Genomic DNA, 15,296 nt, shown 5'->3' with positions numbered 1-15,296 from the left:
TAATTTCCTTTATCTCCTTTGATGTCTACGGAGACATTTCTTTAGATAAAGTTACTCCATGCTAAAAAGGTAAGAAACCTTTCTTGGAGTTTTGCATGCTTAAAACGCGCAAGGATTTTTTCGATATATGAAGCTTGGGATAAGTAAAATATTCTTTTCTTGCAATCCCTTATTACTTTGATCCCAAGAATATATACATTCTCCCAAGTCCTTCATATCAAATTATTTTGACAACCATACCCTTACTTCTGATAACACTTTGATATTGTTTCCAACTACCAAAAATGTTATCTACGTATAGTACAAGAAGTACCACCACGTTTCCATCACACTTTTTGTATACACAAGACTTATCTGGTTACTAAATAAATCCATAGGTCTGGATTACTTTGATGAACCGGATGTTCCAAGACCTTGAAGCTTTACCTCAGTCCATAGACTGATTGAGCTTGCACACAAGATGCTCTTTGCCCTTTGCAATGAACCCTTCTGGTTGCTTTATATGGATGCTTTCTTCAAGACTTCCATTAAGGAATGTTGTCTTGACATCCACTTGCCAAATAGATAAAAGAATTCAGATAGACTTAAGCATGACTACCGGTGAAAAGGTTTCATTTTTTCAACAAGCCTTGCTTTGAAAGTTTCTACCTTCCTGTCTATCCCTCTTTTCCTATTATAGACCTTTTTACACCCCAATGATTTTTACACCATCTGGTGGTTCTACAAGCTTCCAGATTTTATTAGAATACATATATTCTAATTCTATTATTCATTACTCTTTGCCAAGATGTTGCATCTCTATCTTGGAGTGCTTCATCATATGTCCGGGATCAGGCTCATGTTCATTTGGGATTAAGTCCAAAAGACTCTCCCAAAACATGAATCTTTTAGGTTGTTTGACAACCCTCCCACTACGATTAGGCACTATCTATAATTGTGTATCAATTGTGATACGTGCTGCAGTTTCTTGTGATATTTTATCTTGTACAGTTGGTACTAGATTAGACATGTCCTTTATTAAGAACAAATTTACTTATGGGCTTGTGGTTCATTATATAGTCCTCTTCTAAAAAACAGTCATTGATGCTAATAATGACCTTTTGATTTTTAAGACTATAAACCCACTTTCGTTTCTCTAGGATAACTCACAAACTAGTGAATTCCTATCCAACTTATCATTGTCTCTCTTCAGCATATGTGCTGGATTACCCGAATTCGAATATGCTTTAAAATAGGCTTACGCCTATTCAACAATTCTATATGAGTAGAGAGTTCTGACTTTGGAATGTACTATGTTCACTTCCATTTTCAAAGTATATCCTTAAACGAATTTGGTAATTTTCTGAATAACTCATCTAATTATTTCCATAAGAGTCATATACCTTCTTTCCACTACACCATTCTGTTAGGGTGTACCAGGTGCAGTTAGTTGGGATTGAATCCTTACTTTTGATAAGTGACTCCTAAATTGTCCCAAGAGGTACTTGCCACTACAATCTTACCATAGTGACTTGATACTTTTACTTTAACATTTCTCCGCATCAGCCTTGTACTCTTTGAACTAATCAAAACACTTAGTCTTGCGGCACATCAAGTAAATGTATTTGTATCTTGAATAGTTGTCTATAAAATAGACGAAATATTCGATACTACCTTTTTTCTAGATAGTCATAGGATCACACAAATCAGAATGAACCAATTCCAACATATCTTTGGCTCCATACCCCTTAGACTTAAAAGTTTCTTGGTTATTTTTCCTTCCAAGTAAGACTCACAGGTTGGAAAGATTTCCACTACTAATGAACCCAAAAGTTCATCAGCTACCAATGAATCCTACTCAAGTTATTATAACCTAGCCTTAGATGCCAAAGATATAATTGGTTCATTTCTGAAGGTTGCTTTCTCTTAAAGTTAGAAGATGTGTTACTAATTTTCATTTGTTGCATCGTGGGAGTTATTGGATTTATAAATTGTCAACCAACGTACCAGAACAGATAACTTCCCTCTTTTTCTTAATAACAACTTTGTTATTAAAAGAGGCAGAATATCAAGTTCTTTGAATAGTTTAGAAACTGAAAACTAGTTCTTTCTAAACTTGGTACATAAAGACAATTACTTAAAATCCATATTTCATTCTTATCAAAGGATAAACATCTCCCACTGCAACAGCTGCCACTTTTACAGCAGTGCCCATGTGGACGGTGTTTTTATTTTCATTTAGTTGTCGGGTTTCCTGGAACCCTGCAATGAATTGCGGACATGATTAATGGCATCTGTATCTACACTCCAGGTTCTGGTAGATAACACCACTAAACATATTTCAACTAATGAATTAAATACACCTATATTGTTCTTAGTTCTAAGAAGACAGTCTACCTTAATGTCCAAGTCCTATTTCCAATCATTACAATTGGGACTACTAAGTCTTTTCTATAGTATAACAACTAGGGAATTGACAAACATTTTAAATCCTAAGAATCACAAAAATATTTGGTCAAGATCAACTTCTTAAAATCCCCATGCCATGATAGTGTGGACGTATACAAAATCAAAGAGGAGATTTTATCCATTAATTTTATTATCTCGTCAACTTTACTTTATGACGAATAAAATTAATAGTTGATCTATCTTTGATCAAATATTTGGTCAAAACTTTTGAATTTAAAATAACATTGATTCCTCAAACAATATTATTTAAATTCACCAACACCTCAAACACCGTGAATTTTGCATGCCACGATAGTATGGACGTATACAAAATTAAACATTTGTAAGAGGAGGGGTTTACCCATTAATTATCTTGTCAATAAATCTTTATGACAAATAAAATTACCTCAAACACCATGAATTTTGTATGCCACGATAGTGTGGACGTATACAAAATCAAACATTTGTAAGAGGGGTTTTTAATTTTATTATCTAGTCAACCTATTTATTTGATAAATTAATAGTTGGTTTTCTTCGGTCACACAAATAATAGCAGTGACTCCGATGGAGAGGATACTATTAGACATGCCTAAGTGTATACCATTACTTGACACTAAGTCCATTAATAAGATTGTGCCCTTCCGATGGGGAAGATCACACGCACTTAATTAACTTCATATAGTCATCCAAAATGGAAGTTTAATCTAGTGATCCGCAAACAAGCTCATCCGATAAGGAGGAAGGCACTCAGAGCCAACGCGCAAGCTTGTTGCATCACTTATAAACCAGTAATGGAGACCGTGGAATTTATTTAAAATAAATCCCTCTCCCACTTAGTTATTTAAAGTGAGGAATTTTGACTATGCTAGCCTACTTAACATGCATACTAATAAGCACACACAACACAGCATAAAAAGCAGTAAATAAAAAAATTAATTTTCAACTATTATGGCTTTTATCTATTGCTGTCCTCCATGTGTCGCCAACCCTAGCTGCTGCCATCTTTGGCCACCGCCACCGGGTCTAGTTGTTGCATCCATCTTGCTCCTTGTTCCGCTGCGCCTCTGGTCCTCAAAAGGTTCCACGCCTTGCAAGATTCGATCAGCGACATAAATAGAATTTTACATTTTTCGATCCTATATTCCTCGAAGGAATGTACATGTAAACTAGATCGAACATAAAATAAAATTTACATCCATCGATCCTATATTCCATAAAAGGAATGTACATGTAACTAGATCAAAAAATAAAATCCCAATAAAACTAAATACAGCTCCTGCTGTATTTTATAATACATTTATACACATACAATAAAATGCCCTTGACATGTCCAAGGGTCCAATCACACACACAATATCTATAAGCCATAATAGTTGGATCCTACATCCACAAAGTTAGCACATCCTACTATTATCCTGCCTAAATTATGTATGACATGTGCATAATTAAACTAATACCAAATACACAGAGGCAAAACCCTAGCTCTGATACCAATTGTTGGTTGCTACTCGGAAAGCCTAACGGTTCCACTGTACAAAAATTTTGTACAAAGGTCTGAACCTTTTCCTAGATACCATGTGTTCTTTTAAATTAAACTTGGATCGTCTGCGGAACTTAACACGTTTGATCCCAAGTTTAACTTATATGTTCTTTTAGGTTTAGATTTGGATCTCCTGCGGAACTTAACACGTTCGATCCAAATCACCTAGGTCACAAAGTTGATTAAATATTAATTTCTAAATTTGGCTTCCAGGACTGCATGGCGAGGCACATGGCCTTCTTGGATATGGGAGCAACCACCACCGCCTAGACAAAGCCTCTTAAGGAAAGTTAATATTTAATTTCCTTAAATAACTCTAGGTTAACCAAAAAGAACAATCAAAGCACAAGTTCGAAAAGAAAACAAAAGAACACAACATCGAAAAACTAATTCGAAACCTAGAATCACATGCCTCTTGTATTTGGTATTTTTACAAAGAAATAAAACTAGTATGATGTGGAAAATAATTACTAGTTATACCTTTCTTTGTGAACTTTCAATGACCTCTTGATCTTCTATCGTATTCCTCTTCTAACCTTGAACATTGTGTGGGCAATGATCTTCCGAGATGAGAACCACCAAGGCACCTTCTTCTTCTTTCCTTCAAGTTTCGGCCAAGCAAAAACTTCCAAAGGATGAAGAACTTTTTCCACCAACCAAGCTCCAAGGGATGCAAGAAACAAGCCTCCTTTCTCTCTTTTTCTCCAAGCTAGATCCGGCCACTTCTATGTCTCCAAGAGGTGATGAAGTCTTGGCCACAAGAAGGAGAAGAGAGAAGGGGAAGGGAAAACTATAGGGGTCGGCCACACCTAGGAAGAAAAGAGAGGAAGAAAAAGAAAAGAGTCGTTAGCCATCAAGACACCTCTACCCCCTCTTTTATAATCCTTGGTCTTGGCAAATAAGAAAATTTTAATAAAAACTTCCTTAATTCCTTTGCCATGAAAAAGAAAAAATTATTTAATTAAAATAATTTTCTTTTCTTAATATCAATAGCCGACCACCTACAATCCCCAAATCAAGGAAAGTTTTAATTAAAACAAGAATTAAAACTTCCTAATTTGTTTCCGGAAATTTATAAAAATTTCTCCAATAATTTTTATCCCTTCATGATTGGTTAATAAAAAGGAAATTTTATAAATTAAAATATTTCTTTTAAACATGTGGATAATTTCTAAAAAGGAAAGTTATCTCTAAAAAATTAAAAACTCCTTTCAATCTACAAATAAGGAAAGATATTAAATCTTTTCTTAATCTTTTGTAGAAACTAAGAGAATTTTTAATTTTTTAAACTTTCTTTTAAATCATGAACATGATTAAAAGGAAATTTTTTACCAAAATTAAAATCAACCTTTTAATCTACAAATAAGGAAAGAGATTTAACTCTTCTCTTAATCTTTTGTAGAATCTTATAAAAGGAAAGATTTAAATTTTTAAACTCTCTTTTAAATCATGTTATCCACATAAGAAAAATTTAAAATTAAAATTCCTTTTTATTTTAATAGGGTTGGCCACCTAAGCTTGAGTTCAAGCTAGGGCCGGCCACCCATGGACCAAGGCTTGGCCGGCCCTAGTTTGGTTCTCAAGCTAGCTTGGCCGACCCCTACAACATGGGTATGAAGGTGGGTATAGTACTCTATAACTAAGAGGCTACGATAAAGACCGAGAGGAGGAATTGGTTTTGGTCTCCCGATAAAATTAAGCATCCCGTGTTCGCCCCGAACACGCAACTTAATTTTATCAATAATAATTCATTCCACTAGAGAACTATTATTGAACTACCGCACCAATCCGAAATTACATTTTTGGGCTCCTTCTTATTATGAGTGTGTTAGTCTCCCTGTGTTTAAGATGTCGAATGTCCATTAATTAAGTGAGTTACTGACAACTCATTTAATTAATATCTTAGTCCAAGAGTAGTACCACTCAACCTTATAGTCATGTCGGACTAAGTCCACCTACAGGGTTTAACATGACAATCCTTATGAGCTCCTCTTGGGGACATTATCAACCTAGATCACTAGGACACAGTTTCCTTCTATAATCAACAACACACACTATAAGTGATATCATTTCCCAACTTATCGGGCTTATTGATTTATCGAACTAAATCTCACCCATTGATAAATTAAAGAAATAAATATCAAATATATGTGCTTGTTATTATATTAGGATTAAGAGCACACACTTCCATAATAACTGAGGTCTTTGTTCCTTTATGAAGTCAGTATAAAAGAAACGACCTCAAATGTTCATACTCAATACACTCTAAGTGTACTAGTGTAATTATATAGTTAAGATAAACTAATAGCTAATTACACTACGACCTTCCAATGGTTTGTTCCTTTCCATCTTGGTCGTGAGCTACTGTTTATAATTTATAAGGTGCTGATAACATGATCTTCTGTGTGTGACACCACACACCATGTTATCTACAATATAAATTAATTGAACAACTACATTTATCATAAATGTAGACATTTGACCAATGTGATTCTTTTATTTCTAAATAAATATTTATACAAAAGCTAGACTTTTAGTATACACTCTAACATTAGACACTCATGCTAAGATTAACTTGTCTATATGTGAGTATTGTCTTGCTGGAAAGACGATTAGAAAACCATTTGGTAAGACTATTAGGGTTGAATCACCATTGCATTTAATTCATTTGGATATTTGTGGTCCAATGAATATGAAGGCTAGAAATGAGAGTTCTTATTTCATTACATTTATCGATGACTTCACACGTTTTGGTCATGTGTATTTGATTTCTCACAAATATGAAGCATTGGATTGCTTTATTCGTTACTTGAACGAAGTTGAGAATCAATTGGAACGTAAAGTTAAAACCTTGCGCACTGACCGTGGAGGAGAATATTTGTCTGATTAGTTCAAGACAATGTGTAATGAGAAAGGGATTATTAGACAGCTAACTATCCTTGGAACTCCACAACAAAACGGGGTTACTGAAAGAAGAAATAGGACTCTTCTTGAAATGGTTAGGTCTATGATGGCGCAGGCTAATTTGTCAATCTCCTATTGGGGAGATGCATTATTAGTTGCGACCTATATACTTAATAAAGTACCTTCAAAGTCAGTTCAATCTGCCCCACATGAACGTTGGACAGGCAGAAAGCTGGATTTAAGTAATTTGAGACCTTGGGGGTCAGCTGCCTACGTTCATGATAAGACTCACGAACATGAAAAATTATGACCCAGAGGTAAGAAGTATATCTTTATAAGGTACTCTGAGACTTCTAAGGGTTGTGTTTTTATTGGTGAGCGACAAGATGGAACCATCTTTGAAATAGAGTCAAGAGATGGTACTTTTCTAGAAATTGAGTTCTCAACACGAGGTGAAGTTGATAAGACAATTCCTCTATATAAGATAGAGGAGGAGGATAATGTTCCTTTATCAACAGATCAGGAGATGCCTGAATCTAGTCAACCGAGTGGGAGTAATTTTCCACTGAATGAGTCAGTTTCTCAACAGTCTAACCTTCGAAGAAGTAGTCGTCAGATTATTCCTCGGAGAAGGTTTGATATTGAGAATGAGACATTGATGGTTCTCCCAGTTGATGATGAGGAACTTCGAACAGTTGAGGAAGCTTTGAGAAACTCAGTTAGAAAAGAATGAAAAATTGCAATGGATGAAAAAATGGAGTCAATGAGAAAGAATCAAGTTTGGGATTTAGTCGATCTTCCTCCAGGCCGAAGGGCTATTGGGAATAAGTGGATTCTCAAAGTAAAGAGAAAAGCAGATGGATCGATTAATCGATACAAAGCTCGATTAGTTGCAAAAGGATATACCCAAATGGAGGGTATTGACTTTGAAGAGATATTCTCCCCAGTTATGAAGTTTATGTCAATACATGTCATCCTAGCTAGTAGCACAATATGACATGGAATTACATCAAATGGATGTAAAAACGGCTTTCCTTAATGGTAATCTTGATGAAGAAATCTATATGGTACAACCAGAAGGTTATGTTGCTGAAGGCCAAGAGAAAAGAGTATGTAGACTTCGGAAGTCTATATATGGGCTAAAGCAAGCGTCAAGACAATGGAACATAAGATTTAATGAAGTAATATTATCTTATGGTTTCGAAATGGTCAATGAGGATCATTGTATTTACCTAAGAAAGGAAAAAGGAAAGTTTGTCATTTTATCATTATATGTTGATGATATGTTAATAGATGGAAGTAACATAAAGTGTGTGATAGAAGTCAAAAGTTAGCTTTCATCACAATTTGACATAATAGATATGGGAGAAACAGAGTACATTTTAGGAGTGAAGATCGTTAGAGACCGATCAAAGAAGATTTTGGGTTTGTCTCAAGAAGTTTATATCACTAAGATGCTACAACACTTCAGTATGTTAGATTGCAACATTAAACAGATGCCTATAGCGAAGGTACTATCTTGAGTAAAAGTATATATCCCAAGACTCCTGAGGAAATAGTCGAAATGAAGAAGAAACCATATGTCAGTGTCATTGGTAGTTTGATGTACACTATGTTGTGTACCCATCATATAAGCTATGATGTTGGCTTAGTTAGTCGTTTCCAGTCAAACCCAGGATCGAGACACTGGAAAGCAGTGAAGAGGATATTCAGATATCTTAAAGGAACAACTAATTATTACCTCTATTTCCAAGGATCATATATAAGCCTAAGTGGCTACTCAGATGCAGATTGGGCAGGGGACCTTGATGACAGAAAATCCACATTCGGCTATGTCTTCTTGCTAAATAGTGGTGCCATCTCATGGAACAACAAAAAGCAGGCTTGTGTAGCCTTGTCGACAATGGAAGCTGAGTATGTGGCTTGTGCAGCGGCTGTGCAAGAGGATGTCTGGCTAAGAAGGTTCCTGAAGCATATGAAGATTGCTGAGGATAATGGGAGTCCTGTTACTGTGTATTGTGACAGCCAAGTTGCGATATCTTTTTCCAAGGATCCCAAATATCACAGCAAAGGCAAGCATATAGAAATTAAGTATAATTTTGTAAGAGATATTATTGACAAGAAAAAGATTATTCTTGAGTACATCCCTACACGGAATATGCTTGCTGATCCTTTTACTAATCCATTTACTAAAGAGTCATTTTATGGACATGTGAAGTCTTTGGGACTTCGAAGAATGTAACTAATTGTAAAGACATTGTGATAAATGAAAAATACCATGATTTATTCAGTGTATATGTCTTTGTTACATTCGAATAAAAGTCTCGATAAGCATGTTGGCAGATTGAGATTGGTCCACTCACATGGACAATCATCTCTATTTGTTAAGTACAAATAGAGGTAAGCTCGTTGCTTATGGGACAGCTTATGTAGCTGTGAATAGAGACATACCCACAAGTTAAGGTCGCCTTGATATTTGTATCAAGATGAGATCATTTGTGTAATGATTGGAGTAAATACACCCACCATTTATTGAATCTGCTTGAGGCCATATTAGAATTCATATGTTGAATTTAGGATTAGACATTGGGAATGTCTAGATTGAAATGTATACGATGTTAAATTTTGGGAAAAACATGCGCTCTTTTTGGTAAAGAGAATAACATCGTAGCATGTGATTCATACCACATGTGCTATGGCGACAAGAAGGGTAGTAGAAGAATGAATCCTTGCTTCTCTACTATGTGAGACCCTTGAGATTATAAGTTTATCTCGATTTTACCCTAAGTGACTATTTAGATGTCTATTTGAAGTTCTGATCAGAGTCTGCTACTTTAGCATGTTTCCTATTGGCTATGGATGATTCGGTCTATGGAGCATAACTAGGAAAGCGACTGATTAGAATGAATAGATTCTAGCTAAAAAGGAAGATTAAAATTGATTTACATCTGTGACATTTATTCACTGGTACCAGTTACATTTTTAGTTCAGTATATAAAATGTAATTGTGAATAATTTGTTTGATTGGAGATGTTGAACATGCTCTTGACATATAGTCAATATGAGGGATTAGAGATGTTCATAATGATGTAAATAATTTAATCTGGGGTAAAAGCAAGTCATTTATGTCTTTGATTCGTTCTATGGACATTAATGTCTCTGATTCATTATATGGAGTAGCTAAGTAAGGTGTGACAATCTTCTTAGCAATTGAATGCTCACTGTGCTTGTTATCTCACGAACCATTTTCCCTGGATGTTCTTATTTGGTCTTTGTGACTAAATTTTGCTCTGGTCTTCGTGACTTGATCCTCATAAAGTCTTCGTGACTTATTTGGTCTTTGTGACTAAATTTTACTCTGGTCTTCGTGACTTATTTGGTCTTTGTGACTAAATTTTGCTCTATTCTTCGTGACTTAATCCTCATAAAGTCTACGTGACTTATTTAGTCTTTGTGACTAATTTCGCTCTAGTCTTCGTGACATGATCACCTTGTAGTCTATGTGACTGACATGGTCTATGTGACCATATAACCTTGTGGATTGACTTGGACGAGTGGGAGATGTTGGGCGTTACAAGAGATGAAAGGCTTCGTCTCTTTCGCTGCTGCAAATGGTAGTTTGCTGCAAACGCAAGGGAGACGAAGGGGTGCCCTTTCCCCTTCGTCTTCCTCAGCCTTCCTATTTAAGGTGCGTCCAAGCACAGATCCGGGATGAAAAGAGGTGTGTGAGTGAAGCGGAGGTGACCAGAGAGTTTTGGGAGGTGATCAGCGAGCAGAGGAGAACACTTAGAGGCCAAGATTTGGTTCGTGAAAGAGTTCGAGGAGGTTCCGTGAGGTGATCTTCTCAGCGACAGCGGCAGCGACGTCTCCGACGATTCTTCGGCTATTTCTTCGGGAAAGCACTGTGAGTGGTTACCGCATTATTTTGTTTCTGTTTCATGCTCTCAAAACTACCAACATAAGGTAGGGCCCCCGATGTTGGGGCCAAAGTCAAGAAGGCCACTGATGTGGCAGTCAAAGTCAAAGAGGGGTCGGCACTCGGGGCTAATATGACCAATCAAGCACTCCAACCGATCGAATCTTTTATCTGATCTAATTCTGAGTCCTCCCTATTGGTCCGGGTAGGTCGGCTGGAGAGGGTTGAGTTGCTTGAAAAACTAAAATAAAACACTTTTCTCCTCTTTCAACTTAGATTAGCAGCAATACTATAAAAATAAACAATACGAAACTAAAAGAAAGAGACTTGGAATCTATTTGGTTACAACCGGAGTGGTTGTTAATCCAAGGCAGATGAAAGCTCACTAAGAATCTCCTTCGGTGAAGGCGGAGAAGCCTCTTACACACACTAACAGCTCAGACTATTGTTAGGAAATGAATACTCAAGTTGTTACTTCTTTCCTAGGTCCAGGGATCTTTTTATAGCCCATGAAAAAATTTATTCGCAGGCTGAAGGCGCCTTCCATAGGGCTAGAAGGCGCCTCCAGCAAGGCACCGGTGGATAAAGTTTTATCCACTACAACAGTTTGAACCAGCCTGGTCAAAGGCGCCTTCCATAGCCATGGAAGGTGCCTTCCATGATGAGTTGAAGGTGCCTTCTATGAGTAAGGAAGGCGCCTTCCATGAAGGCTTGAAGGCACCTTCCAGCAGAAGGCTTCAGCTTCTTTTTCTCTTCCTCTTGCTCTTCCACTTGGGTGATTTCGGCCAACCAAAATAAGGCTCACCCGAATCCAATTTTGGCCTTCTCCTCGAGCAACCTTCCTCCCCGGCTTCTCATCCCTCGAACCGCTACGCGTGTTCTTCTCGTCCACCGGTGTACTCTTTCGTAACACCTCATCCCTCAAACTCACCGAGCTTGTCGACTCTCTCCCGTGTCGTCCTTCTCGCTAGCTGCGTCTTCCGCGACTTCTTGTGCTCCTAAGCTCCTGCACACTTAGATACAAGTATCAAAACATAACAAGATCTAACCTAACTTGGTTGATCACACCAAAAATAACCTTGGAGTTCTAACAATCTTCCTCTTTTTTTATGTGAGCAATCTAAGTTAAGTTAGGATAACTAACCATAAAGTAAAGATAATAAAATTGCAATACCAAGTAAAGATAATAAAATTACAATTATGCAATAAAGTATAAAAAGATTTTCAAATTTAAATTTAATTTAAATTTTGAATTGAACTACTACCTCCCTCTAGACGTAATCTTCCCTTCTCCCTGTTTGATTACATAAAAAATTGGGGTACAAAAAAAATCTAAGGGTAACTTTTTTAAAAAAAAATTATCAAGTTTTGGATAAAATTTTGAAAATAATTTTGAAGTTTTTGAAAAAATAATAAAAAAAATACAATTTCAATATTTTTAGAAACTTTAAGTTTTTTTTAAAAATTCTAAGTAAAAAAAATGTTAAAAAAGTTTGAGTAACTATTTAAACCATTAATTAGAATTAAATATTTTATCAGTTAGTCAATTAAACATTTTATTTCATTAATCGATTTCCAAGCTGTGACGAAGCACTAGATCTTCTTGGTTATTAGAGCAACAACCACTTTCTAAACAAAGTCTCTTAAGGAAATCAAACATTTAATCTACTCTCTGAAAGCCCTAAGTCCAATTTTACTTTAATTTAAACAAATTTTTAGAACCCAGTATAGGTTTCTTCCTATAGGATTAATCAAGAATGTTGGGGGCACATAACTTTTAGAAATTTTTTCTAATTTGACCCCTGTGAAATCTAAGATATCAGCTTAGTCTTTTAAAATTTTGAGCTTGAATAGTTAAACATGTATGATTTTCTAAGTTTTTTACTTATGCCCTCAATTTATCATTTTTAATTTTTCAAAATCTTCTAACAAACAAGATTTGGCAAAAATTATTTTTAATTCTTTATTTTCTTTTTCAAGTTTGCAACAGACTTTAGTTAATAATTTAACAAATTTAAACAACTTATCAGGTGGAAGAGATCGTACCTGACTTACCTTGTCGATCTCGTTGTCCGTAGCTCCCCCTGAACTATTGCTTTCTTCTGTTAACGCTCTCCCTTCATCGATGCTCATTTCAGACGAGTTTGCTTCGTGTTCTTCTTCTTGATGACTTACCAATAACGCAAGTCCGGAGAAAGCTTTGACCTCTGATTCAGACGAAGTTTTGTCCCACGTCGCCTTTAGGGTCTTGTATTTGTTCTTTTGGACGAGCTTCTTATTCTTGCCTTTATCCTTCTCGTTGATCTTTAACTTAGGGCAGTTGTCTTAACGTGCCCTTCTTCATTGCAGTGGTAGCATCTGATTATTTTTCTCTTTCTACCCTGCGGATGGTTAGATTTTCTAAATTTAAGTAATTTTTTAAATTGTCTTACCATCATTACCATTTTGTCATCGTCAAGAGAGGACTCTTAATCTTGTTCGTCCATATTTGCCATAAGAGCAATGTTGTGCTTCAGCTCCTTCTTCGTATCTGCACATCTCGATTCATGGACTTCAAAAGTTGAAAATAACTCTTCTAAGATAACAGATTCTAAATCCTTAGAGATATAGTAGACATCTACTAATAATGCCCATTTCGTATTTCCAGGGAATGCATTAAGAGTGTACCTTAGCGAATCTAAGTTGCTTATCTTTTTTCCGAGATTTGAAAGTTCGGTGATGGGCTCGTTAACCCTAGAGTGAAGGTGTGCAATGGTTTCGTCTTCTTCAAATCGAAGGTTGGTGAGTTGGTTGCGAAGTAAGTCCCGTCTCGCAAGTTTCGCCTTCAAGGTTCCTTCGTGTAGTTCCAGAAATTTCTCCCAGAGTTATTTTGCGGACTCGTAGGCTCCGATCCGGTTGATTCCTTGTGACGGTAAAACGCTCAGCAGATGAAACTCTGCTTTGCCATTTGCCACGAAGTCGGTTTGTTCCTTCTTTGTCCATTGAAACTTTTCCTTGCCCTTGGGTGCTTCAAAACCAAATTCCATTATTAATATTAAATCGAAGTCTGTTTTGAAAAATACCTCCATTCTCTTTTTCCAACTCATGAACTCCCCCTCGAACTTTAGTGAGCATATGCTCGGTCAGGCCATCTCGTGTGCTTTATTCGGCGGTTAGTCCTTCTGAAGCTGTTAGGCTCTGATACCACTTGTTGGTCCGGGTAGACCGGCTGGAGAGGGTTGAGTTGCCTGAAACACTAAAATAAAACACTTTTCTCCTCTTTCAACTTAGATTAGCAGCAATAACATAAAAATTAACAATGTGGAACTAAAAGAAAGAGACTCGGAATTTACTTAGTTACACCCTGGGTGGTTGTCAATCCAATATAGATGAAAGCTCACTATAAATCTCCTTCGATAAAGATGGAGAAGTCTCTTACACACACTAACAACTCAGACTATTGCTAGGAAATGAATACTCAAGTTTTTTACTTCTTTCCTAGGTCCAGGGGTCTTTTAATAGCCCTTGGAAAAATTTACCCGCAGGCTGAAGGCGCCTTCCATAGGGTTGGAAGGCGCCTCCAGCAAGGCGTCGGTGGATAAAGTTTTATCCACTGTAACGACTCGAACTAGCCTGGTCGAAGGCGCCTTGCATGATGAGTTAAAGGTGTCTTCCATGAAGGCTTGAAGGTGTCTTCCATGAAGGCTTGAAGGTGCCTTCCAGCAGAAGGCTTCAGTTTTTCTTTCTCTTCCTCTCGCTCTTCTGCTTGGGTGATTTCGGCCAATCGAAATAAGACTCACCCGAACCCAATTTCGGCCTTCACCTCGAGCAGTCTTCCTCCTCGGTTTCTCGTCCCTTGGACCGCTGCACGCACCCTTCTCGTCCACCGGTGTACTCTTCTGCAGCACCTCGTCCCTCAGACGCACCGAGCCCGTCGGCTCTCTCCCGTGTCGTTCTTCTCGCTAGCTGCGTCTTCCGCTCGACTTTCTGTGCTCCTAAGCTTCTGCACACTTAGATATAGGGATCAAACACATAACAGGACCTAACCTAACTTAGTTGATCACACAAAAAACAACCTTAGAGTTCCAACACGCCTGACCTGATTGAATCCCCAGTCCTCCTGGCTCGATTGATGCCTGACTCCTCCTAACTTGATAGAGAACCAACTCCTCCTGACTCAATGGAGAGCCAAGTCTTCTCAACCTAATTGAAGCTTTTAGACATACGGTCTGATCGGACTCTTGTCTAATCGGATGTTGAGTCCCCAAGATGGCCAATCTTCCTCAGCTGATCTAACCTGTCCAAGAGCAATGTCTGACTGGACAACAGATAAGACTCGGCCAACCTACCATTGAAGTGTTATGATTAATAGCTTCTCAGTCCAATAACTTAATATTCTTTTTTAATATTTTATATAATCGTTGTCGGACAATAAAAAAAATATTCTTTATGTAATCTATAGGATAGAAATTTTCATCCTATAAACGATGAGATGGTGGGCCTCGTTTAAGAAAAACTACAATGTGATAG

Source organism: Zingiber officinale, chromosome 4A (genome assembly GCF_018446385.1).
Source record: "Zingiber officinale cultivar Zhangliang chromosome 4A, Zo_v1.1, whole genome shotgun sequence".
NCBI lineage: Eukaryota > Viridiplantae > Streptophyta > Magnoliopsida > Zingiberales > Zingiberaceae > Zingiber > Zingiber officinale.
Note: the sequence above shows the minus strand (reverse complement) of the source record.